Source organism: Microcebus murinus, chromosome 13 (genome assembly GCF_040939455.1).
Source record: "Microcebus murinus isolate Inina chromosome 13, M.murinus_Inina_mat1.0, whole genome shotgun sequence".
Classification (NCBI taxonomy): domain Eukaryota; kingdom Metazoa; phylum Chordata; class Mammalia; order Primates; family Cheirogaleidae; genus Microcebus; species Microcebus murinus.
In genome coordinates, this window is record NC_134116.1 from 43,450,328 (window position 1) to 43,475,478 (window position 25,151).

Sequence of the window (25,151 nt, forward strand, 5' to 3'; positions counted from 1 at the left end):
CAAACCATTCTCTTCCACTGTCAATTCTTTGTAAGTTGTGCCATTTCGACATTATCAAGACATGTATATTTATATGGTGTTCCCATCCTTTAATTTTTATGTATGCTTTATTCTTAATTTACCTTTAAAATATAGGCAATTTTACCACCAACTTTTATAATTTGTAAGGTCAAATCCTGACTTGAATAATACTGTAGTCAATATTTATGAAAGAATAAAAGTATACATAGCATAGTTCACAGAAATGCCATTCTTTATATAGCTAGCCTAATTTCTCCCTGTGTTTATTTTTAATTATTTGAGCTTGGGTGTTGTTCCCAGTTTTTGTTAAATAAAACTTTGGCATAAAGTCTAGCTGAGAATAAGCTTGGTAAATAATTTTGTGAATATCATTCTATATTATGAGTATATTGTCCTTAGATTAAGTATACCTACTTGATATCCTCATTTCTTTAGTTTTTCACTTGAAACAAGGTTAAGACTGCCCTGTTGAGTTATATGGGAACATAATATCTATGAATGTTTTTTCCACAAAAGTTTTGGATATATTATTACATATGTGCCAATAAATATTTTGCTATTGTTATTGTTTAAAATTGAAGAGTAAGGTGTTTTAAAGCAATATTATTTATGTAAGACCAGTGAATATATTGAAATCTTATTATAATAGTTATAGCATTACAAAAATTGTCTTTTTGTTTATAGAAAAAAATTGCTTCTTAAAAATATTTTATTTCTTTATTGCTTCTATTAATATTAATTGGAAATTGTTTTATATTTATTTCCAAATATTTTAAGGGTTTCTTCTCTTAAAATAATTTTAATGCATTTTCTACAAAGATGTTTGTGTTTGTGTATGTAAATTTATCACTGCTCAAAACAGAAATGTACTATAAGGTCTTATCATTTGAAAGATCGTGTTTCCCCGAGAATAAGACAGGGTCTCATATTTATTTTTCCTCAAGTAGACACCTAGGGATTATTTTCAGAGATATGTTATTTTTTTTAAGTATGATACAACAATCTACATTTATTCAAATAGTTAAGTCGTCTTCTTCTGGAACATCATCATAACTCTCCAAACCCCGAATTCCATCCTGAATGTTTTGCGACTCTATTTCCTTTAGAACCATTGTCCCCAAGCTCTCATGTTGAGCAATAGAGCTCTCATGGGGCAGATGAGAAGGGCTGCTGGTCTTCTTTACTGCTCTGCAAGGAAATGCAGAAATGCATGGGTTGTGCAGATACCTCTGCATAGCCATGCCCATCACTAGGTCTTATTTTTGGGGTAGGGCTTATATTGTGCAAATGCTTAGAAATGCTGCTAGGGCTTATTTTATGGGTAGATCTTATTTTGGGGGAAACATACTGGTTTACTAGTTCTCTGAGTATGTCATTATATGTACCTACAAATGCACACATACAAACACATAACAAATAAGAATAAGAAAATTACAAGATAATGATGTTGTTTCCAAATAGTTATTGTCATGTAAGTCTTGATTTCTTGTTGTGATGTCAAGATAAAACATGGCACACTGGTTGAGGGCAGGCATATTTAATCCTAGCTCACCAAACAGTAATTTCAGTGTAGGAATATTCAAATGAATTTGAGCCAGAATGTAAAACAAGCTTACTAAGAATTTCTAGTACATAAGTACTTAGTTAATGATAGTATCATTATTGTTGTTATAATTAATATTATCATGGTGTCCTACTGGCATTGATTTTCCACTTTGAAAATGATTTTTTTCTCTTTTAATTTTAGAAAGAATTAGGGAAGCAAAAATATCTCTTTTGCCTCAAGAGGACAAGTTGCTTTTTTAAGATATAAAGACTTCATGATCCTAATTTATCAAAACTCATTTGTGCTCCTGAAATGAACTTTTCTCTGCTTATAAGCTTGAACTTTTAGGCCACAAAGAAAAAGTTAAAGGACTGAATTGGATCTTTCATTCATGGGATGCCAAGGAATCTTGAGGACTCTGCTAAATCCTAGATGGTATACCCAACGAAAGAGAGCAAGATTGTTTATTAACATTCATTATTTTCAAGTGTGAAGGCATACCTTATATTGAAATATGCATAATCTGAAAAAATGACATAAATTTTCTAAGTTATCAGTGGCAAAATGATCAAAAGGCAAAAAAATATTTATCTGCTTCTTGGTGTTGAAATTACGATGATAGTCTAGACAACTAAATGGGTAGTAGTATTCTCCTTAAGAACAGACATTCAATTTGAAACATTCTTAAAAGCAATGGAAGAAAATAACATTTTATAATGCTGATTAAATATGGACACATTTTCTTTAGATCTCACATGTGTAATTGGAAATTTGGGCAAAATTTAAGAAATCTGAGTAATGTTTAGAAGTGTCTTGAGATTCATTTTTTCGTACGCATATTTTTCTGAACTCTTTACTATCCATAATTGTCTAACGATTATGATTTATATTATGTAACACAACTTTAACACATCAAAACAATGATATATTTAGCATTTCTTTTCCGAAATGTATTTCATATGTGTGTGTGTTTAATGCTAATGGGGGCATTTATTTTGTCTCACATTTAACAGAATATTTTTATAGGTCTCATTCAATATTTATTTTATCATGATTTTAAGTAGATGCACTTTACAGCAAAGAAATGAATCTCTCAATTTCTTGATATTTGTAATGCTTATACTTAGATGTTTGCCATAATCTAAAATGGTCAAACTACAATTGAAGTACTTTGGATATCATTATTTAAACAGAGCACAAAAAGACTAAATAATGTCTAGAACTGGATAACCAGAATGATGACCGTTTAGGGGCAGTTATTTAAATATATTCACATTTAACAAATACTTCTAAAAGTACAGTATTCTGGTGACAGACACACCAAAGCCCTAACTTAAACATTATACAAGGAATCTATGTAAAGAAAACATTTTTACCCCCTTAATATTTTGAAATAAAAAAGTATAATAGTTAGCATACTATGCCCTTGACTGACAAAGTAGACCTCAAATTGTTTGTTTGTTTTTTGTAGCAATTTCTCTTATTTCTTTATCTACAGAAAATATCTTGGTGGCAAATTTAACACAGAAGACAGTTTAATGGGTGAATTCTATGCTCCCTTAGCAGTTCTTATATCAGTCTCCACATTATAAAGGCATGAGTTATGTGAAAGCCATTGTGATTTCTATTGGTAGAATAGTAATTTGTTTCAGTGCAGAATGACTAGCAACTCTTATATAGTCTATGAGCTATGGCAGCAATAATAGGGAAACATTCACATGGTCCATTTACAAGATGAGGTTGCATAAAGTCCATCTGATTATATATAAGTGGTTATTAGAACAGGTTCTCAAACAAGAGTCATAAGAGAGCTACAAATTTTTAAGCCATTTATTTTCAAGACATTTTATGAGAATTGTGGTTTCATGCATATTGGGCACTTCATTGTCATTGACTTTGGAACAAAAATAAATGGCACTTTCACCGGTCAGTTACAGACTTCTTGGTTCAAGTGTCAACGCAGCCTGCACTATTAACAGAGAAATATTAGAAGAGGAAAATAGCTATTGATAACAATCACTTTCTTTTTGACTCCACAAAATAGAAATGTTAATTTGCTACATATATCAGCAGTTATTATGAAGTTCTAAAGACAGATATGTTTTGTTATAAGAAAGGCAGGCTGTAATTTATTAGCACAAATCCTCAAAGTACTCTAAGTCCTTGGGTTGCTATAAAACAAAATTGCAAACATGCACATACAAAACTAATCACAGTATTCATGTGGAGAGACAAATTTAAAAGAAACTTGTTTTTGTCATGCTAAGATACAAAGGTCTAGATTCTTTAGAATGTGTTTGTCCATTCATTCATTCTGTTTTAAGATTTCTTCTCCCCATGGAGATCCAGAGGCAAAGGAAGTCAAAGGGAATGACTCCTGGAACAGTGAGAATTCCTGTGGTGTGAAAAAGGCTTCCAGTTGGCCTGAGTAAGGCACTACTGGCAATTATTTGCAAATAGAAGCTGAAGAACCAACTGGATGCTTTCAGAATTGAGCTGTAAAAAATATTCTTAGAATTGTACTTATTTTTTATTTTGACCTTAACATTAACCAAAAGTTTCCACTAAATGTATGAAATTATGTTGTAGCAGTTTAAAAAATGCCTAACATATCAAAGTGTAGTTATTTCATAAAAACAGGATGTTAAGGAAATAGTTTGTCACCTATTTTATAAAGCCACCTTTTTATTGCTCATAGTATTTTGAAAATCTAAATATTAGATGTCTATTCAAGGAAAAAGTCACATATTTGACTTATTTATGGCCTCAATGATTAACACTAACACTGTTTTAGTTGTATTATTTAACAACTAAGTCTTCACATCTTTACGATAGAAGGGAATAAGAAAGTTAATTTTTAAAATATCTTCTAAATAAATACCCAGGAAAGTCAGAGTCAAAGGGGAGAATAAATTCAAGACAGAGAGTAAAACTTTTTTAGGGGGTGTCTGGAATATTTCCTTCAAATATGGAAAGAAATTTGATGGGAAAATGACAAGTGGTTATTCTAAATTAAAATTCTAGAAGCCAACATTTTGAGAAACAAATAGAAAGAAATATTCTTCTGCTTTAGCTACTGCTTGAAACAAAAATAAAACTTTCAGGAAGATTAGGGCCCAAACTCAAAAATATTTTTCTATCTATAATAGTTTTAGTATCCTCTCAAAAGATAAAAGAGAATATAGTAGTTATTTTCTTAGAGCCAAAATAGAACTCAAGATATTATCTAGACAATCCTTCATAATTCATGTAGATTTATCAAACTTTTCCTGTTTCAAAAGAAATAATCAAGATCCAGAAAGACCAGCTATCCTATCTAGTCACTATGTGGAATTTTCCTAGGATCAAAGGATATATTTTACTACTCCTTTAATATCTACAGAGACAAGAAAGGTGAACTATAGTAAACTTGCATTATGAGTTTAATTGTTTTAAAAAGCTATGCTATTAATATTTTAGAAAAGAAATACATTTTCTTCTTGTCATTTCTATATGGTATATGTTTAATACTGTTTTCAAATTAAAAGTAAAAAGCATACTTCAGAAATCAAAATCTCATTTGTGCTTTATCTAGGTAGACCTAAATTGCACATATATTTTATGCATGTTATAAATGTTTAGTTAAAATAAATAACACTTAAATAATTAGCAAGTAAAACCAAGTTCTGAAATAGAAATGTCCTCTCAATATATAAGTAAATGTTTTGCAGTATACAGAATGTCAAAAAAGTCTTTCATTATATTACTTTTCTTTTTTCTAAAATCTATAGATGACTAACACACAGAAAAAATGACTCTAAAAATTCATAAAGTTGATTTCCTAAAATAATTTACATTTAATTTATATAAACATATTTATAGCATTATATTTAATACAAGATATAATTATTCACAAATCTGCATATGTCTCATGATCTGGCCATTATCATTGTCTCTAGCAAATTAATTAAAAATAATATCTACTATAGTAATAAAACAACTTTGAAAATATATTTGTATGGTGAACATAATTTAAGAACAGCTTACCTAGTTGTTTCCTTTGAAATTAATTCTATAATGAAAAGTTATCACTTTCATATTTTACAAATATACCAAAAAAGCTACAAGGAAAAAGTGGTCTTATTTTCCAAATTATTGGTTTAATATGAGAGGTAATTTTCCATTTAAGCTCTCCTTTTTTTATATGTTTAAAATTAAGTAATGGTCTCTATTTTTTAATGCATTAATCAGCATAGCAGATACTTGAAAATATCAAAATGAATTTGAAAATAAGTAATTTATGTACCTATAGAAAATTTAACGTAGACTAAATAAGTTAACGTGTTTTCTGTAACATAATTAATTTAGAATTTCTAATAGTGGGAAAGAAAAGTTTATTCACTCAAGCTTTCTCACTAGACTCAGTGAGGACTTGGTAGACAATTGTTATCACATTACTATAATAAATAATGATGATAATTATATATTTATATATAATTGTATTATACAATACATGATACATAATATATTAATACACGACATGTGTACATAGTATATATAACATATATATTGTATACACATACTTCTGATTTAAGCTTTGACATGTAAAAAACTTGAAAGTTGCCATTCCCATTCTTATGACAATAAAACAGGAGCCAAACAAACTGAAAAAACAATGAATTTTTGGGGGGGCACATTGAATAAATGAAGTCACACAGAACCCTCTTCATCTTCAAAACTAGAGTGAAATGTTAAAACAAATAATCGTGGCTGAGATCACCTTACTAGGGGAATAACTGACTGTAAAGCTACATTTATCTAGATAGCATGGTATTGGTGAAAGAATAGACACATAGTCAATGGAATAGAATAGATAGCTAAAAAAAAGCCTCGCATATATGAGGGCAAACTGATCTTTGAACAAAGGGCAAAGGCAATTCAATGAAAACAAAAAAGATAGAAATTTCAGCAATGGTGCTAAAAAACTGAAAATTTTCTATATACAAAAAAAATCTAATTGCAGTTTCTAAACCTTTTATAAAAAATGATGAAAAATTAGACCATGGACTTAAATGCAAAATGATAATTTAGACTTTATTAAAATTAAAAACTTGTGTTCTGTGAAAGATACTGATAAGAGAATTAGAAGACAAGTTATCTATTGGCAATATTTTGAATATTTTAAAAACACAAGTGTAATAAAGTACTTGCATCTAATTCATAAAAAAATTCTCTAAAATTTAACAATGAGAAAAGTAAAAACCTTCCTATCTGCTTTTGAGAAACTTCTATTCATGTCCTTTGCCCACTTTTTTTTTTTTTTTTTTTTTTTTTTTTTTTTTTTGAGATAGAGTCTTGCTTTGTTGTCCAGGCTAGAGTGAGTGCCGTGGCGTCAGCATTGCTCACAGCAACCTCAAACTCCTGGGCTCCAGCGATCCTTCTGCCTCAGCCTCCCGAGTAGCTGGGACTACAGGCATGCGCCACCATGCCCGGCTAATTTTTTATATATATATCAGTTGGCCAATTAATTTCTTTCTATTTATAGTAGAGACGGGGTCTCGCTCTTGCTCAGGCTGGTTTTGAACTCCTGACCTTGAGCAATCCACCCGCCTCGGCCTCCCAAGAGCTAGGATTACTTTTGCCCACTTTTTAATGGCATTTAGTTTTGGTTTTTTTTTTTTGTTTTTTCCTGCTGACTTGTTTGAGTTCTTATAGATTCTAGATATTAGCCCTTTATTGGATGTATAGTTTTTGAACATTTTCTCTTATTTTGTAGGCTGTCCATTTAGTCTGTCATTTCCTTTGCAGTTCAGAAGCTTTTTGATTTAATCAAGTCCTACTTATTTATTTGTTTCTTTGTTTGTTTTTGTTACTGTATTTGTCTTTAGGGTCTTAGTCATAAATTCTTTGCCTAGGCATGTGTCTAGAGGAGTTTTCCTATGTTTTCTTCTAGAATTTTTGTACTTTCATGCTTTACATTTAATTGTTTTATACATTTTGTTTTTTTTTTAAATAATTTTTAAATGTTTAATTGTGGCAAATATGCATAATATGAAATTTGTCATTTTAAATATTTTTAGGGGCATAGTTCAGTGACATTAAGTACATTCAAATTGTTGTGCTACCACACCACCATTCATCTCTGGAACTTTTTCATCTTGCAAAATTTTTTCATCTTGTCAAAATAATACTTCCCATTCCCCCAACCCCCAGCCCCTGTCACCAGCATTCTACTTCTGTCACTATGACTTGGACTACTCTAGGTATCTCATATGAGTGGAATCACCCAATATTTATCCTCTAGATTGGCCTATTCACTTACCACAATGTCATCAAATTTCATCCATTTTGAATTAATTTTTGTATATGGCAAGAAATAAGGGTACTATTAATTTCTTCTGCATGTAGCTATCTAGTTTTCCCAGCACCACTTATTGAAAAGAGCTTACTTTCCTCCAGTGTATGCTGTTGTCTCTATGTTATTGATCAGTTGGTTATAGGTAAATGGTTTTATATCTAGGTTCTCTGTTCTTTTCCATACTAGCACCACACTGTTTGGGTTATTATAAACTTGTAGTAAAATTTGAAGTCTGGTTATGTGATGCCTCCAGATTTATTATTTTTGCTTAAGATGGTTATTTGGGCTCTTTCAAACATATGAAGTAATGCTCAACATCACTAATCACCAGGGAAATAAAAATTAATACCACAATGTGATATCATCTTACCCCTGTCAGAATGGCCATTATCAAAAGTCACGAAAGATGCTAGTGGTATGGATGCAGATAAAAAGGAATGCTTTTACATTGTTGGTGGGACTGCAAATTACAACCTCAATGGAAAACAGCATGGAGATTCCTCAAAGAAATAAATGTAGACTTATCATTTGATTCAGCAATCCCACCACTGCATATCTACCCAAAAGAAAAGCAGTCATTTTATATATAAAAAAAAGACACCTGTACCTGCACTCAAATATTTATTTCAGCACAATTCACAGTTCCAAAGATGTGTAATCAATAGAAGTGCCTCTCAATTCATGAACGGATTAAGAAAATGTGCCATGGAGTACTATTCATCCATAAACAGGAATGAAATAATGTATTTTGCCACTTTTTGGATGGACCATTATTCTAAGTGAAGTATCCCAAGAATAGAAAAACAAACACTACATTTATTCTTCAATAGTAAGGAGTTAAATTATGGGTGCACATGACCACAAAGAGGTGTGAAGGTCTTTGGGAATCAAGAAGGGGTGGAGGAAGGGAGGGGTAAAAACTTACCTATCGAGTACAGTGAACACTATTCAGGTGAGGGACACACAAAAAGCCCCAACTTAAGCATTATCGAAGTATCCACGTAACAAAAATATATTTGTACCCCCTTAATATTTTAAAATAAAAAAGTCCAATTTAAGAAATGTGAAAAACTGTGAATAGACACTTCATCAAAGAAGATAGATAGATAGATAGATAGATAGATAGATAGATAGATAGATAGATAGATGATAGATAGATGAAAAATAATCACATGGAAAGACACTCAATACCATTTTCATTAGGGAAATTAAATTGTTGTAAATTAAAGCAACAATATGATAGTACTACACACTGATTTAAAAATCCCAAACTGACAAATGTTGACAAATGACATTGACAAATGTCATCCCAATGACAACATTGCATGCTGGTGAAGATGTGGAGCACTAGGAATTCTCATTCACTGCTGATGGAAATGCAAGATGCCACAGCCACAAGGGAAAATACGTTAGAGACTTCTTATGAAGTTAAACATAGTCTTTCTAAAAGATTCAACAGTTGTGTTCCTAAGTATTTACTCAATTAATTTGAAAACATATGTCAGCACAAAACCTGCACATGGATATCTATAGCAGTTTATACATAAGCACTGCAAACTGGAAGAAGTCAAAATGTGTTCCAATAAGTGAATGAATAAACAAACTATTTAAGATATTACACCCATATAAAGGCATATTATTCAGCAATAAAAATAAATGAGCTATCAAGCCACAAAAGACATGAGTGAATCTAAAACAAATATTATCAGGTGAATGAAGTCAATCTAAAAAAAGACTACATGTACTATGATTCCAACTATATGACAATTCTGGAAAAATAGTACTAAAACAAAGAACTAAGAAAACATAGTAAAAATGTTAGTGACTTTTATAAACATATGTTTTTATTATTTATCTGAAAACCTAAGTGAGAAGCATTTGATTAAGATGGTTGATTTCTTTTTTAAGTAGTTAATAGTAATAGTTTACTAGGTAATAATAATGGATCATTATCAATCTATTAATTGTAACAAGGAAATCATTTTAATATAAGATGTTAATTACAGGGGAAACTAGGTAAAAGGAAGAAGGGAACTTTCTGTACTACTTTTTCAATTTTCCTATACATCCAAAACCAAAAAAAAAAAAAAATAGCTTCTTAAAAGACAAATCAAATATCTTCACCAAATGCTTCTCACTTAGTCAAGTTTCCAGATATGTAATAAATATGTGGAAGTTTATAAAATGTGAATAAATTATTGTTAGAGCATTTTTATTGAGAGATATGTAGCATTTTTTAGCTTTTGACACAGTAGCTGTGTGAGCTACTGTGTGAGCTTATTTTGCTCCTATCCTCATTCTCTACTCCATGTGCCTGATCACATACATTCTTCTAATTGGACTCACAAAGCTACAGACATTCTAAACTTAAAAAGAAGGCCCAAACTAAAAAAGAAATGCATATGACACTTGGAGATGTTAGCAGAAATATCACACAGTATGTTAGTAAATGTAAGATGCTTTGGAAATTATTTTGCCAAGATATAAATAAATGAACTTAAATAAGGACTGGACAAATAGTTGCCTTAGGGTTAAACTTCCTGTGTTTACATATTGGGTTGTTTTCTTTGTTACATATTTTCTATCCCAGAGCCACAAGTGACAGTCTTTCAGTAGAAACGTTCTGTTGTTTCTTCAACAGAAAATCCCTGTCCAGTATTTTGAAAGCTGTCCTCTTCTTTTTCATTCATTGTCAGAGGATGAAGTGGAAAATGGAAAGAAAACATTGTATGCAATATTATTATAATTTAGAAATTGACAGTACATTTTCATTTTGAAACTACTGATATAACATTAGCTTTTTTCTTCAGTGATGAATATAAACTTATCCCTGTGATTAAATGATGATAGTGACTGTTTTTCTTAAATAAATCAACACTTTACAATATTTAGACTTAAAACTAAAAACAACCCACAAATCTGTGTAGGATAAATTCAGATATTCAGTGTTTTCATTTCCACTTGCTCTTTGACAAAACTCAAGTTGATTAGTGTCAGTCAGAGATAGCTGTAGCAATCCACAGATTTTGGTTATTGTTACAGAGAAAAAAACCATCATGTCAGTTTTGCCAACAAATTTTATTTATTTTTAAAATAAAACCTACCTTATTTTTTTTTATTCTACATCCTTGTTATATACCTGCAAGTATCAAACTGGTAAGAATGTCAGTTGTAAGAAAGATAACCATAGTGTTGCCATACACTATGGCCGTTGACTTTATGGCCTACTTCTGAAGATTCTCCCACTTACATGAATTTGTTTCCAGTTCAACTTCATTATACCATCTCTAATCCAATATTTTGACCAATATTTTATTTTCAGTTTCTATGAAATATTTTTCCTCTTTATTTTATAATCTTTCTTCTCTAATCACTTTGATAAGATATAGAAATGTCTCAAATTCAAAAATAGAGAATCAATAATAATTTATTTTGTAATTTTAAAGATATACAGAGAAAAGAGGCAATTTACCTTTGAATACCTGTGTGGCAGAAGCAGTTCATTGGAGTGGCATCTTTACTCTAGCAGCTAGTCTCATTGTTTATATGGTTACTTACACACAGCATCACTTTCCTCTTAACATTTTTACTCAACTTTGTGAATCTGTGTTTACTCTTATGACCGTGCCTTCAAGGTAAAAGCCCACTGCAAGGACAGGTGAGCCTGCAGCGAAGAGAAAAGTGATTATAAGGGAAATGAAAGTAGAAATAATTAAGCTTTCAGAGAAAGGCCAGGTGCCATGATTCATTGGGAAAGCATTAGGCTTTAGTTACTTGAGTATCAGAACAATTATAAAGGATAAAGTGAGAATAATGGAACATGTGAAAGGTAGTGCTTCAAAAAAAGCATCAGTTATTACTAAACATAATAGTGGATTAATTACTGAAATGGAAAGGTTATAATTGATTTGCTTAGAAGATCAAAATAAGCTTAACATTCCTACTATCACAGCATCCATGAAACATTAGGTGACTGTTAACCTTTAATATTCTTTTTTAAAATTTCTCATATCTCCTACATAAACTTTTTATATAATTTTTTCAGTTTCATTTGTTTGAATTAAAAGAAAGAGTACAAGAGTTTCTGTAACTTATTATTAAAGTACAGGAGTATTATTAAAGTATTACATTGTATTATTATTACCACATATGAACCATTATAGGATTATTATTATTACCATATATATTATTATTATTACTGTATATGTGTTGTTCATCAGAGATTTGAGTTACACACAAGTTTGCCCTAAAGATATTATCAGGGACATATGTTGTACCTAACTGGGAATCACACCACCTATATTTTATTTATATATATAATATATAACATATATATATATATAATGTTATATATGTTGAGCCTAATGTTCTGTGAACTAGATTTATACAAAAATGAAATGGGATATATGTAATAATTCAAAAGTTTGTCTTGGATTACACTATCTTCTATATCATGATAAAGAAAGCAAGCAATTAAAAATTATATTCTGGCATGCAAAATGTGAAAGATATAAATTTTAGTCTGCCTGAGAAAGTCTACTTTGATTCATAATGTTCTGACAAAATAATTAATAGTATCCTCTTTTACTCTTAGAAATGTTTTGTTTTAGAAATTGTATTATATAATATCCCAATAGAAGGGATTTCAGGAATCACCTTTCAGTATCTTCACCTTCCCTATTTTCTCAAAGGTGAAGATTCTGCCTTTTAAAATAAGACTGCATATGAAATATGTCTTCCCTCCACAGTGATCTGTATTACTGTGTAAATTCAAAACATTGTACAAATTCATATGCCCAGGATTGTATGGGGGATCATCCTATAATTACAAATAGTAAAGATTTTCTGCTGGATATATTTTAGTCTGAAAATTAAAATAACATCAGTAAGGGTGTGTCTATTTAAATTAAAAATCATTTTATTTAAACAAAAAAAGTATATGTAAAATCTTATTTTACAAAGTCATTTTTGTCAATTTCAATGAATGTTTATTTTTATATTATTAATTTATGTATGCAAAAATATAAATCAGATGTAAGTCACCTCAATGACAAGCACATGCACATATGGTCTTTTAAAATTACTTCTTTTGAAATAATTTTGATTTATAGAAGATGTGAAAATATGATAGAGAGTTTTTTCTACCCTTCATCCAGCTTCCCTTAATAGTAACATCTTGTATAATCAAAGTACATTTATCAAACCACAGACAGTATTTAGATTCTCTAAATCTAAATTTAGAAAATTTAGATTTTTTTTTTTCCATTGCAGGATCCATTCTAGGACACTACTTTGAATTTTGTTGCTATGACACCTTAGCCCCCTCCAGTCTGTGACATTTTTTCAACTCTTTTTATTGTTTTTATGACCTTGACTCTTTTGAAAATTTCTGCTCAGATATTTGTAGACTACATCTTGATTTGGGTTTATTTAATGTAGAGTGTGCCTGTGGATCTGAGGAAGAGTACCATAGAGGACCTCATTTCATCATATCAAGGAATACATGCTATCAATGTGACTTAATCCTGGTGACCTTAACCTTGATCTCCTCATTATGGTGATGTCTGCCATAAAAGTTACTACTTTCCACTGCCATACTCATTTTATTGGAAGCAAGTTACTAAGTTCGGCTCATGTTCAAGGGAATAGAATTAATCTTCACCTTCTGAAGGGAGAGTTATCAAATAATTTGGAGGTGTATACTAAAACAACCATATTAATTAAAATTATTGTTGGTGAGATACTTTAAGGCTATGTATATATTCTCTTTCCTCTTACATTTTCACCCACTATTCCATGGAGTTACTGGGGCTTGGCTATAAGAATTATTACTGTGGTGTTCTGATAGTGAGTTTCTCTTTCTTTCATTGCTGATACATTTATTATTTTGAATTCTTCAAAAAGGAAATATTTCTCCTTATCTTGCATTTATGTACTCAATTATTTGTTTATAACAAGATTAACTTAAAGATATTTATTTTTATTCTTTTTGTTATAATCCAATGCTATGGTTATTTAATTTGTTGCTCAAATTTTTCCAGCTTTGGCTATGAGATGCTCTTTCAGATTGGTTCTTGTCTTTTATATTTTTCATATTCCTTATTTTATGGGTCATTATGTATGTTCCCTTCCTCAGCCCTAAAATTAAGCATTAATGCAAGTAGTTGCTGATCCTTTTATTTAGAATCCAAGATCTCGTACAAAATTTGCTAATTGTTCCTAAGGTATCATTACCTTTAGCCTGTCTCAGCAGACAGAGCAAGGAAATATATGTATGTTTACAAATCCATATGTATACACATATCTATAATTGTATCTATATCTATCTATCTGTCTAGTTATATATATGTATATGTGTCTGTGTATATGTATGTGTGTATATAGACTCTAGAATCTTACAAGAAGCCTCCTAATTAGACTTCTTGACTTAAATCTTGTGCCTCATATAACCCATACTCCCACAAGAACTAAATGATATCTCAAAGTATAATTCACTTCTCTTTGATGCCTTTCTGATTTTTTTTTAGATAAAGCCAAAATTTTTTTAACATGCTCTTCAAAGCTCACTATGATATGGCCCACATACTTTTCTAGACTGTCTTCTGAAAATAGGCTTGGCAAATTCAGTATGCAGTGAAATGCACTTCATGGAAAATGCCAAGCTATTTCTTTTCTTCTCTGTTCTCTCTACACCTCCTTTTATCCCTATGTCTATGTAAATGATTGAATTGTGCACTATACTTAAAAATGCACAAAATTGTAATGTGTAGATCAATGATCTATCAAAATATGTGTCATATAATTTCCACCCAAATTAGAAAACAGAACACTGTCAACAACCTAGAAGACTACTTTATGATTTCTTTCTTATTTACTGATTCCTCTTCCTCTTTTTTTTCTTTATTAGGTACCTTTTTAAAAATTTATTTTTAATTATTATGGATACACAATAGTTGTACATATTTATGGGGTACATGTGATATTTTGATATAAGCATACAATGTGTAATGATCAAATCTAGGTAATTAATTAGTCTATCACATCAAATATTTAATATTTGTTTGTGTAGTTAGCATTCTAAATCTTTTCTAGCTATCTTGAAATATAAAATACCTTCTTAACTATTGCAGCCCTATTGCACTGCATCTTACTACTTCTAACTGTATTTTTATACCCATTTCTCACCTTTTCTTTATTCCAACTTCTTGACCACTATCACAATAGTTTTATGGGTCATTGTGAAATTGTATAAATTGAATTATAACATTTGAATTTTGTATGTGACTACTTTATTTTGTTCAACATTATGTATGTGAGAGTTAACCATTTAGTTGCATGAAATTAGTTTTAGTTGTTTCATTTCATACTATTAAAAGAATATACAAGTATTTATTTATCTCTCATATTGCTGATGGACATGTGTTTTTCATGTCTTGGCAATTATAATTAATAATAATCTTTGTAGAAATCCATATACACACATTTCTGAATTTGCAATTGCTATATCATATGACATGCAAAAATTCAATTACCTGTAGGTAATGCTATGAAGTTTTCTACATTAATTATAACTATTTAGACTTATATAAGAAATGTATGGAAGTTCTCATTAAGCATCTTCAACATTTAGTTATGACTGTCTTTATATTTTAGACATGTAATGTCTACAATTGGCCATTATATTTCATGATGGTTTTATTTCACATTTATCTGATTACTAGTAAGGTGCCTACATTTTAATGTGCTTACTAGCCATTTGGGTATCCACTTTTTGGAAATGCCTGGTTAAGTCTCTTGATTTGTGAAAGATTTTTACACAGTGTGATACCAGGCATTTTTTGCTTATACATCCTGAAAATATCTGTTCTACTGTTGATTAAATTTATTAATGTTTAATCTTAATAAAACAAATTTTCTCTTAACATAGTATAACTTTTAACACTCTCAATTATGGTCAGATTATTTAGTACAGTATTTAATAAATATCTATTTATGTGATATCACAACTCTTAGACATAATATTGTGAGGACATCAGAAGAAGAAACAGCAAGAAAAGACAAATTCAAAAACTTTAAAGTTTCTCAACATTAGAAAAAAATCATAAAATAGACTGATCTGATAAAAATTGATATCTGATGAGCTGACAGCATGGCAATTAAACAAACCACAATCTAAGGTTAAGAGTTCTTTTAAAACTTAAATTTTGGAAATTGGACAAATAATTAAATAATTTAGTAATTATATAATACTTAACTCATGTCATAAATAAATCTGCTTTAGTAGATTTGAGTAAATACTTCCATTTTAAAGAAGAATGACAACACAGTCCTTAGATTGTGAGGACAATTTAAATTTTCTATTACAACAATTGAAACCTCCAGGTTACAAAGGTAGTGTTATGATTCATTCTTGTTTACTTAAACTTGAAAAATATTTTTGAAAGTGATGGTATATAAATGATAAAAGTAGCAATTTGGGATCTGACGAATGAGTTTGTAAATACTACTTTATATATTCCAACTTACAATCTATGTTTGTTTGTAAAAATAATACGATGTGAAGACAACATATGATATATTTTGTTTTCTTTTTGTTGCCTGTGAGATTAGTATCATGGCCAAGTTATTTACAATTCAGAGTCATTACTTATGTTATGCTTCATGTATCTAACTTGATAAATAAAGTTAACTTAAAACAAAATAATATTTTTTAAACTAGGTAATTTGATTTAAACAAGTAATACAATGCTTAGTTCACAGTTTTTTTTTTTTTTTAGTTTGCATTACCACAAATTGCCATAACTTTTATTATATTTTTCTACTTTTCGATTTTATCACTATACACAGTAACTCGCATTAACTGGAATGAGCTTTTCAACAGGATATACGCTTAATTGGCGCCGTTTCCATGGAACTAAATCAGATCTGATGACATGGTTTCCCACTTAATTGGAGAGATAATTCCCCTTAATAGGGGCACTTGCAGATAATTAGGTGAAACTCAAATGGGGGCTGTGGGTCCACATGAGGCTCAGAGATTGTTGATTCGTCTTGTATTTCCAGAATTTCTGTCACCAATTATCTACTAACTGCAGAATTTTGAACACTCTGTGGGGGACATTTAAAACTGTGTCTCAAACTGAGCTTAATTCAGAATTTTTGGTTACACCTGTTATGATCTGCAAGAAAGTGCTACTTACGCCTTTCCTCACATTTTTCAGTTCAAATAGCTCTCCTACCTTTTTGACATAGGCCAGTGATCCAGGAGCTAGTTCTTGCCTTAGGAAACAATTAATACATAAAATCTCTGATTCTAAGACAATTGACTGCATATTCTATTTTCTCATATATTACATATTCATCATTTTTAAAATCCTTTTAATCATATTGTTGCCTATTGGGATGATCAATCATTATTAATCTGCTTCATACTAGCTGAGTATTTTTTTCCCCTACAGCTTTATTTTAATCCTCATTTACACAAATAAGAAAATTCCTTTTGCCATGGGGGAATTATTTTTACCATAATATATGTTCCAATAGGTGCTAAAGAGTCCCTAGAATAAAATGACACTCTAGATCATCCTCATAAATAATTATGTTTAAAATTATGAAAAAATACAAATTTGTATTCATTCATCAATTGTGAAATCAATACCTAATAAAGGATTTATTAGGAAATAATGTTACAGTGAATACTAGAAGGTTTTGTATTTACACATGGTAAAATTTATTATATTGAAATGTGATTTAGGCTATCTACGTTTTCCAACATTATCTTAAGAGTTTGAGGAGAGAACATTTCTCAGAAAAAAAACAAACAAAATAACAGCAAAAACTGATCTCTGATTAACCTTCCCAAATGTGTTTTATGACATTCTAAGTTCCTCTGTCTTTCCAGAACACTTACATTAAACAGTTTTCTGTATATTTATCTGTGTATTGTTTTTATAAATGCTATAAACATCAGAGCCAACAGTTTTCACTTGTTTTCCTTCTTACACAAAGGAAATTTCAGTGCAGCAGCTAAGAGCTCAGGATTTATAATCAAATATAGATTCGGAAATTAAATATTTGTTTAATTTTGGCCAACTTATTTTATCTCATTGAGCTTCTCTTTTCTCTCCCATAAAAATGGATCATATTTTATTAAATGATTAATAAAGTACATACTACATACTCCGTACTTTGTACCAGGTAGGTGTATTAGATCCTGGGTATGTACTATTGATTTAAGTAGATATAAACCTTAACCAGTGGATGTTAATTCATAAAGGAGGAATAAACAGCCCTTAGAATCAGTCTTTATATTTTTCGTGGGAATCCTACACAAAAATTTATATGTGAGAGCATAAAGTCACATTTCTTTATTTTCTTGAAATCATATTAAATCTGACTTTAAGGTCCTATCTTATAATGAAGACAGGAAATTGAATCTACTGTATTATTTGTGCTATGTTCCCTTTCATTAGGGTTTCACAACAGTGTGATTCGACTGTGGTGATAAAAAGTCAGGTCAATTGCGCTATATCTTTATTCCATTATGGCCAGATTATTTGTGCTCCTTATCCATGCTCAGCAATACCTTGATGCGATGATATGGTTCTGGAAATGTGCAATCTACTCTTTTTCTAGAATATTTTAAACCAAACCATGAAAATATCTACCTGTACCTCTCTAGCTCTCTGCCAGGTAGTGGCATACAGGACTACTATCTTTGGAAAACCATCCCTGGACCTGAAATAAACTAACACTCTTTCTCTTATTTCAACTTTTCGCTCCTCAGAGATAGTCACTTGTCTCCACTCATCATTTGCATAATTCTTAAGGAACTTAGGTTTCCAGAGAACAAAACCTAAGACCAATTTTCTGTGAAGATCTTTGTGGTTTCTTTTCCATAATTCACACCTCACATTATTCAGAAAATGAGGCACATCTGAGTGAAGTAAGAGAACACAAATAATTTATTGATTTGCTCAAAACTGGAAGAAAAATTAAACAGACCAAACAGTTAATATCTAATTAATTTAGTAGACTGCAATTATTAAGTGTCAAGCTGCATGAGGCAATACAGAATAACATTATAGATTGGGCATGGTGGCTCACGTCTATAATCCCAGCACTTTGGTAAATCCAAGAGGAAGGATTGCTTGAGATCCAGAGTTTGAGACCAGCCAGAGTAACATACAGAGAGTCTCACAACTGTAAAAGCTTCAGGTCCTTTAAAACACAAATCAGCAGCCCTCTATCCTTGTGATTTTGGATTATACATGAAAGGAAAGCAACAAGAGTAAAGATAATTTATTTAAATTGAAATTCTGTTTTCTTAAAGAAAATAATTTGAAATAATTACACTATTACATATATCTTGAAATATTGTGGTAATATCCTACAACATGAGGGAATACATGCAAGCATTTTGATAGTTTTCAAAAGGATCGCTATATGAATTATATAAGCGTATGATATATATTTATATTTGTGTAAATGTAGGAAAAATTTAGCATGAAATTAACATATAAGGGATTATTTATACTAAAATAATATCAAGCATAAAAAAGGTCCCAAAATAAATGAGAAGTATATGAGCATTTTTATTGAGACTGAATGAATTATTTTCCAGCTTAGATCATTACCATCAAGAGAAAAAGGAAGGTCATAATGACTCGTGGTCTATAACCTTACAGGTAAAACAATACTTGTTTCAGTTAGATGTAGACAGTTTTGATTTCCTGTACATAGTGTATTATAAGCAAAGCTTGCATTCCTGCCTTCAGGGTCTTTGTGCTTATGATAAAATCTGATTTTCTTTCTTTTTATATTTTTGGTTTCAGTGTTTTTGTTTTATGTGTGTGTGCTTTTGTTTTATTTTTTTTATTTTTTTATTTTTTTTTAGTCTGAGCTAACTTACAGTTGGTTTCTGTATCTAATATATATTGTTCAGGTGCCTATTTTTCCTAATTTGTCTATACCTTCTACTATATTCTGTTCAAAATTCCAGCTATTGTTTGGTAGATATGAAAAAATTCTAAATTTATATGAAAAAACAAAGAGATGAGCATAAGCAAAAATGTCTTTAAGGAAATTATAAACCTAGAGGATTCACATTATCTAATTTCAAAATTTACCACAATGCTACAGTAATCAACACAGCATGATACTTGAAAAATGATATACACATTAAATAGTTGAATGAAATATAGGTCCCATAAATATATTGCACATAATTTCCACTAATTTGTTTGGCAAAGGTATAACACCTATTAAATAGAGATTGGCTAATCTTTTGGAAAAACGCTGTTGCAAATATTGCATGTGCAAATGCAGGGTGGGGGGCAGGAGAATCTGGACATATACTTTTGACCTTATATAAAAATTTACTCAAAATAAATTTACCTGATTGAAAAATGAAAGTATATCCAATTTGCAGAAGAAAATGTGAGAAGTAAAATCTTCATGACCACAAATCTGGTGGTAAGTCAGATAGGGCACCCCAAAAAAATTCAGTAAAAGAAAAAAAAGTTATCAAAATCTACAGCTTTTCTTTTGTGAAAGGCATTGTTAGGGAAATGGGGAGAAAAGTAAGCCACATGTAACAGAAAATATTTATAAATAACAAATCTGATAAAAAACTTGTATCGAAAATCTATGTAGAACACATAAGAAAACAGTTTCTTTTTAAATAGGTAAATAATCTAAAACATGAGCAAATACTTCACCAATGCAAGCATACTGTTGTTAAATAAACATATGAAGATTCTCAACATCATTAGTCATTAGAGACATGCAAATTAAAAACACATAGAAATGCCATTGTAGACCAATTAAAATGTTTAAAAAGTAAGAAAGAAAAATAAAGAAAATTGAAAATGTCAAATACTAGTGAGAAATTGGAGCTCAGATTAATTACTGATAATTAAAATGGTACAAATACTTTGGAAAACAGTTTGAGAGTCTCTTTTACAGATGAACATTACCACTTAATCCAGCAGCCTTGCTTCTACATATTTACTCAAGTAAATTGACAAAATGTTGAAAGACTTCACATGGATGTTTATAGCAGCCTTATTAATAGTTACCAAATAATAGAAACAAGACATTTTTCAGAATGCATTGGTTTATATGCAAACAATGGATACTATTTAACAATAAAAACTAGCAAACTACTGGTTAGATCAAGAAGTATGAATCTTAAATACTCCTTTTTTTTTTTTTTTTTTTTTTTTTTTGAGACAGAGTCTCACTTTGTTGCCCAGGCTAGAGTGAGTGCCGTGGCGTCAGCCTGGCTCACAGCAACCTCAATCTCCTGGGCTCAGCGATCCTACTGCCTCAGCCTCCCGAGTAGCTGGGACTACAGGCATGCGCCACCATGCCCGGCTAATGTTTTGTATATATATATATTTTAGTTGGTCAATTAATTTCTTTCTATTTTTGGTAGAGACGGGGTCTCGCTCAGGCTGGTTTCAAACTCCTGACCTTGAGCGATCCGCCCGCCTCAGCCTCCCAAAGTGCTAGGATTACAGGCGTGAGCCACCGCGCCCGGCTAAATACTCCTTTTTAAGTGGGAAAAAAAACAGATTCAAAATGTACATTCTGGAAATTTTGATATTCTTAAAAATAAAAAAATGATACGCATAAAAAATAGATTAACTATGACCAATGGTTGGTAGAAGAAAAGTGATTGACACAAAATGGTAGAAGGACGATGTTTAGGAATGTCTATATTATTCAGGATGATGGATCTCTGTGTATTTTTTAAAACCATTAATAAAGTACCAGTGAACTTTATGTAAAACAAAATAAAATAGGATTTTGGAGGATTTTATGATGGAATGCAGACTGTGACAAATTAATCTAAACTATTACAAATGTATCACATAATCTCACAGCTGAGAATGGGAAATAAAACGCTGACATAAGTACTTTAAAGGAAAAAAAGTGTTTTGACTGCAATCTGTATGGTTAATGACAAAAAATAATTGTACATAAACCCTCTAATTTTTTCACAGAGGTATAAGTTAGCAATTCTGAAAATATTTTACATGCATATTAGGGTTAAACAAAAAAGTAAATAAATGGTAGTCAAAGCCAGGTTTCTTGTTGTTGTCAAAAAAGAAGCCCCAGATAAATAAGAGAAGAAAGCTAGAATGAACCATGTGGTTCTGTATTCAAGTTACATATTTATGAAATCACAGTAATTTAATCATACACAAATAGAGAAATGCATTTAAATAAATTTGTGCCAAAGTATAATACAATGCCCATTGGGAGGGCTTAGAAGTGATGAAATATTAGCAATGAACACACATACTGCTTTAATCTTGGGCTCCAATGAAAGAAACTAATGTCCTTGAAGAAATAGCTGATTTAGGGTTCATGAGGGAAAGGAATACGGAATTAAGACTGGAGTATCTTTTATTTGCAGAAAGTAACTAAGAACATCAAAAACAAAATAGAACGAAACAAAAATAAAAAAATCCAAAAGGAAAAATACTGCTCTGATGTACGTCAAAGGACACAGGAATCAAGTGATAAAAGCTTCCAGTGGCTAACCCTAGAATAATCTGCAAAACATAATAAAAAGTCAGTAATGGATAAGAACCAAACAGTAAAAAAAAAAAAAAAAAAAAATGGGCTTGAGTTCATAATGATACAAATGCATACACAGGCAAATACATACATGACACAGAGATACTAGAAAAGACAAATGTTCTTTGCAGAAAAATTACAAATGTAAAGGAAATGAGAGGAATAAAAAGTTACTATTAGACACCACAGTAAAATTTGCAGCAGGTAAAACTCACTAATGCATGCAAAAAGTAATGGATGAAACTTTAAGGAGAAATAGAATAATTATGTAGCCTATATTTATCTCTCTCCAAATATTTAAAAATTATGTGGTAGCTTTAACATATGTACTAGTCCACTCTAGCTTCCATAACAAAATACAAGAGACTGGCTAAACAGTAGAAATGTATTTTTCAGCATTCCAGAGGTTTTAGAGGCCAAGATAAAGGTGTTGGCCAATTTGGTTCCTGCTGAAGGACTCACTTCCTGGTTTACAGATGGCTGCCATGTGCATGTGTACTCTCTTGGCCTTTGCTTGCTGCCTGCACACAAAAGGTGGGAGGGGGCACAGAGTAAGTGCTTTTTGGTGTCTCTTCTTATAATACTAATCTTCTTATGAGGCCCTCATTCTCATAACCTCATATAACTCGACCTAATCTCCCAAAGACCCTGTCTCCAAGTGTCATCACAATTGAGTGTTAAGGCTTCAAAATATAAATTGAAGGAGTGGGGACATGAACATTTACAGCATAAAAACATATTTCCACAAATTATTTGAGACTTTTTTTTCCAGGCTGTGACTCTTAATCCCCTCCCCTGAACTGTGGATTTAATGAATTTAGGGAATCAGTTCTGTGTAACAGAGTAGGAAAAGTGAAGAAAAGTAACTTTACAATAAATAAAGTTGGAAGGCTCTGCCTTAATTATGTGATGTATGTCAACATTACCAGTAATAAGTCATGTTGGTATCATTTATTCCCGGGTATGATAGAAAGAAAGTGGCATTTCACTTCTGGGATACAAAATCCATCACCTAAATTATCATGCTAAAACAAGGTAGACCTGTATTTAGGGACATTGCAAAAACTTCCTGACCAGTGTTCCTTAAAAGGACAAGACAAAATCATAACTAAGCAACTGCCACAGATTGAAGGTGACAACAAAGAACAGTTGACAAAATACAATTTCGTTTCTTGGATTCGGTGATGAAATAAAGAACATTAGTGCGAAAATTGGTAAAATCTTAATAAAGTCTAGAGTTTAATTACCAGTATTATATTTCTTAGTTTTGAAAAATGTACCTAAGTTGTTTACAATGCTAACATTGCAAAGCTAGTTGAAAAGTTGCAATAATTTTCTGTACCATGTTTGCAACTAAATTGAAAATTATTTCAAAATAAGATATTTTAAAATAAGAGCTAACTTATACATTGTTCCTGACATTCATGGTTAAACACAAAATTCTGAGTGGTTCAAATGAGAATTTTTAGCTTTTGTTCTATCACTTTATCTTGGTACTGACTGAAAGTCATTTTAAAAATTTAATTCTTGGATCAATGCTGAGCAGTTCAATTAGATTACTGAGGTCAGGAAATCACACAGTAAGCTCTAGAAAGTGAGAGAGATTAATAAGCTGAATTTAAAAAGTGGAAATATGGAGGAATAAGAAGGTTATGCTTTTTTGAGTATTTATTTTTATTTTTTATGGATATATAATAGTTGCACATATTTATGGGTACATGTTTTTTCTTGTGAATAGTTATTTTATTTAATATAATTTTACTATTTTTAAAGAAATGGAGTTAATTAAAATTTGTATTACACAGGTAGGCCTTTGAGTTTTCTTACAAATTTTATTATAAAGAGTTCTGAAGTGGCCATTTTTTTGCTAGCTTTGTTGTAGAAACATTACTGAATTTTTTTTTTTATTTCAGAACATTATGGGGGTACAAACACTTTGGTACATATATTGCCTTTGCATCACATGAGTCAGAGCTACAAATGTGCCCATCCCCCAGACAGTACACAGTACACCGAAACATTAAGTGTGAAATTTCCCATTCTCTCTTCCCCCTACCTGCCCAATACCTGAAGAATGTTATTTCCGTATGTACACATTAGTGTTGATCAATTAGTACCAATTTAATGGTGAGTACATGTGGTGCTTTTTTTCCCATTCTTGTGATACTTCACTTTGATGAATTCAGCTTTATCCGGGATAATGCAAGAGGTATTAGTTCACCATTGTTTTTTTATGGCTGAGTAGTACTCTATGGTATACTCTAATCATCAGGGAAATGCAAATTAAAAACCACAATGTGATATTATTTAACTCCAATGAGATTGGCTTTTATCAAAAAGTCCCAAAACAACAAATGTTGGCATGGATGTGGAGAGATAGGAACACTCATACACTGGTGGTAGTACTGCAAACTAGTACAACTTCTATGGAAAGTAGTATGGAGATACCTCAAAGAACTAAAAGTAGAACTACTGTTTGATCTAGCAATACCACTGCTGGGTATTTACCCAAAGGAAAAAAATATTCTTTAATAAAGATATCTGCATTTGAATGTTTATAGCGGTACAATTCACAATTGCCAAGATGTGGAAATAATCCAAGTGCCCAGCAATACATAAGTGGATTAATAAAACGTGCTATTTTGATACAAGCTTACA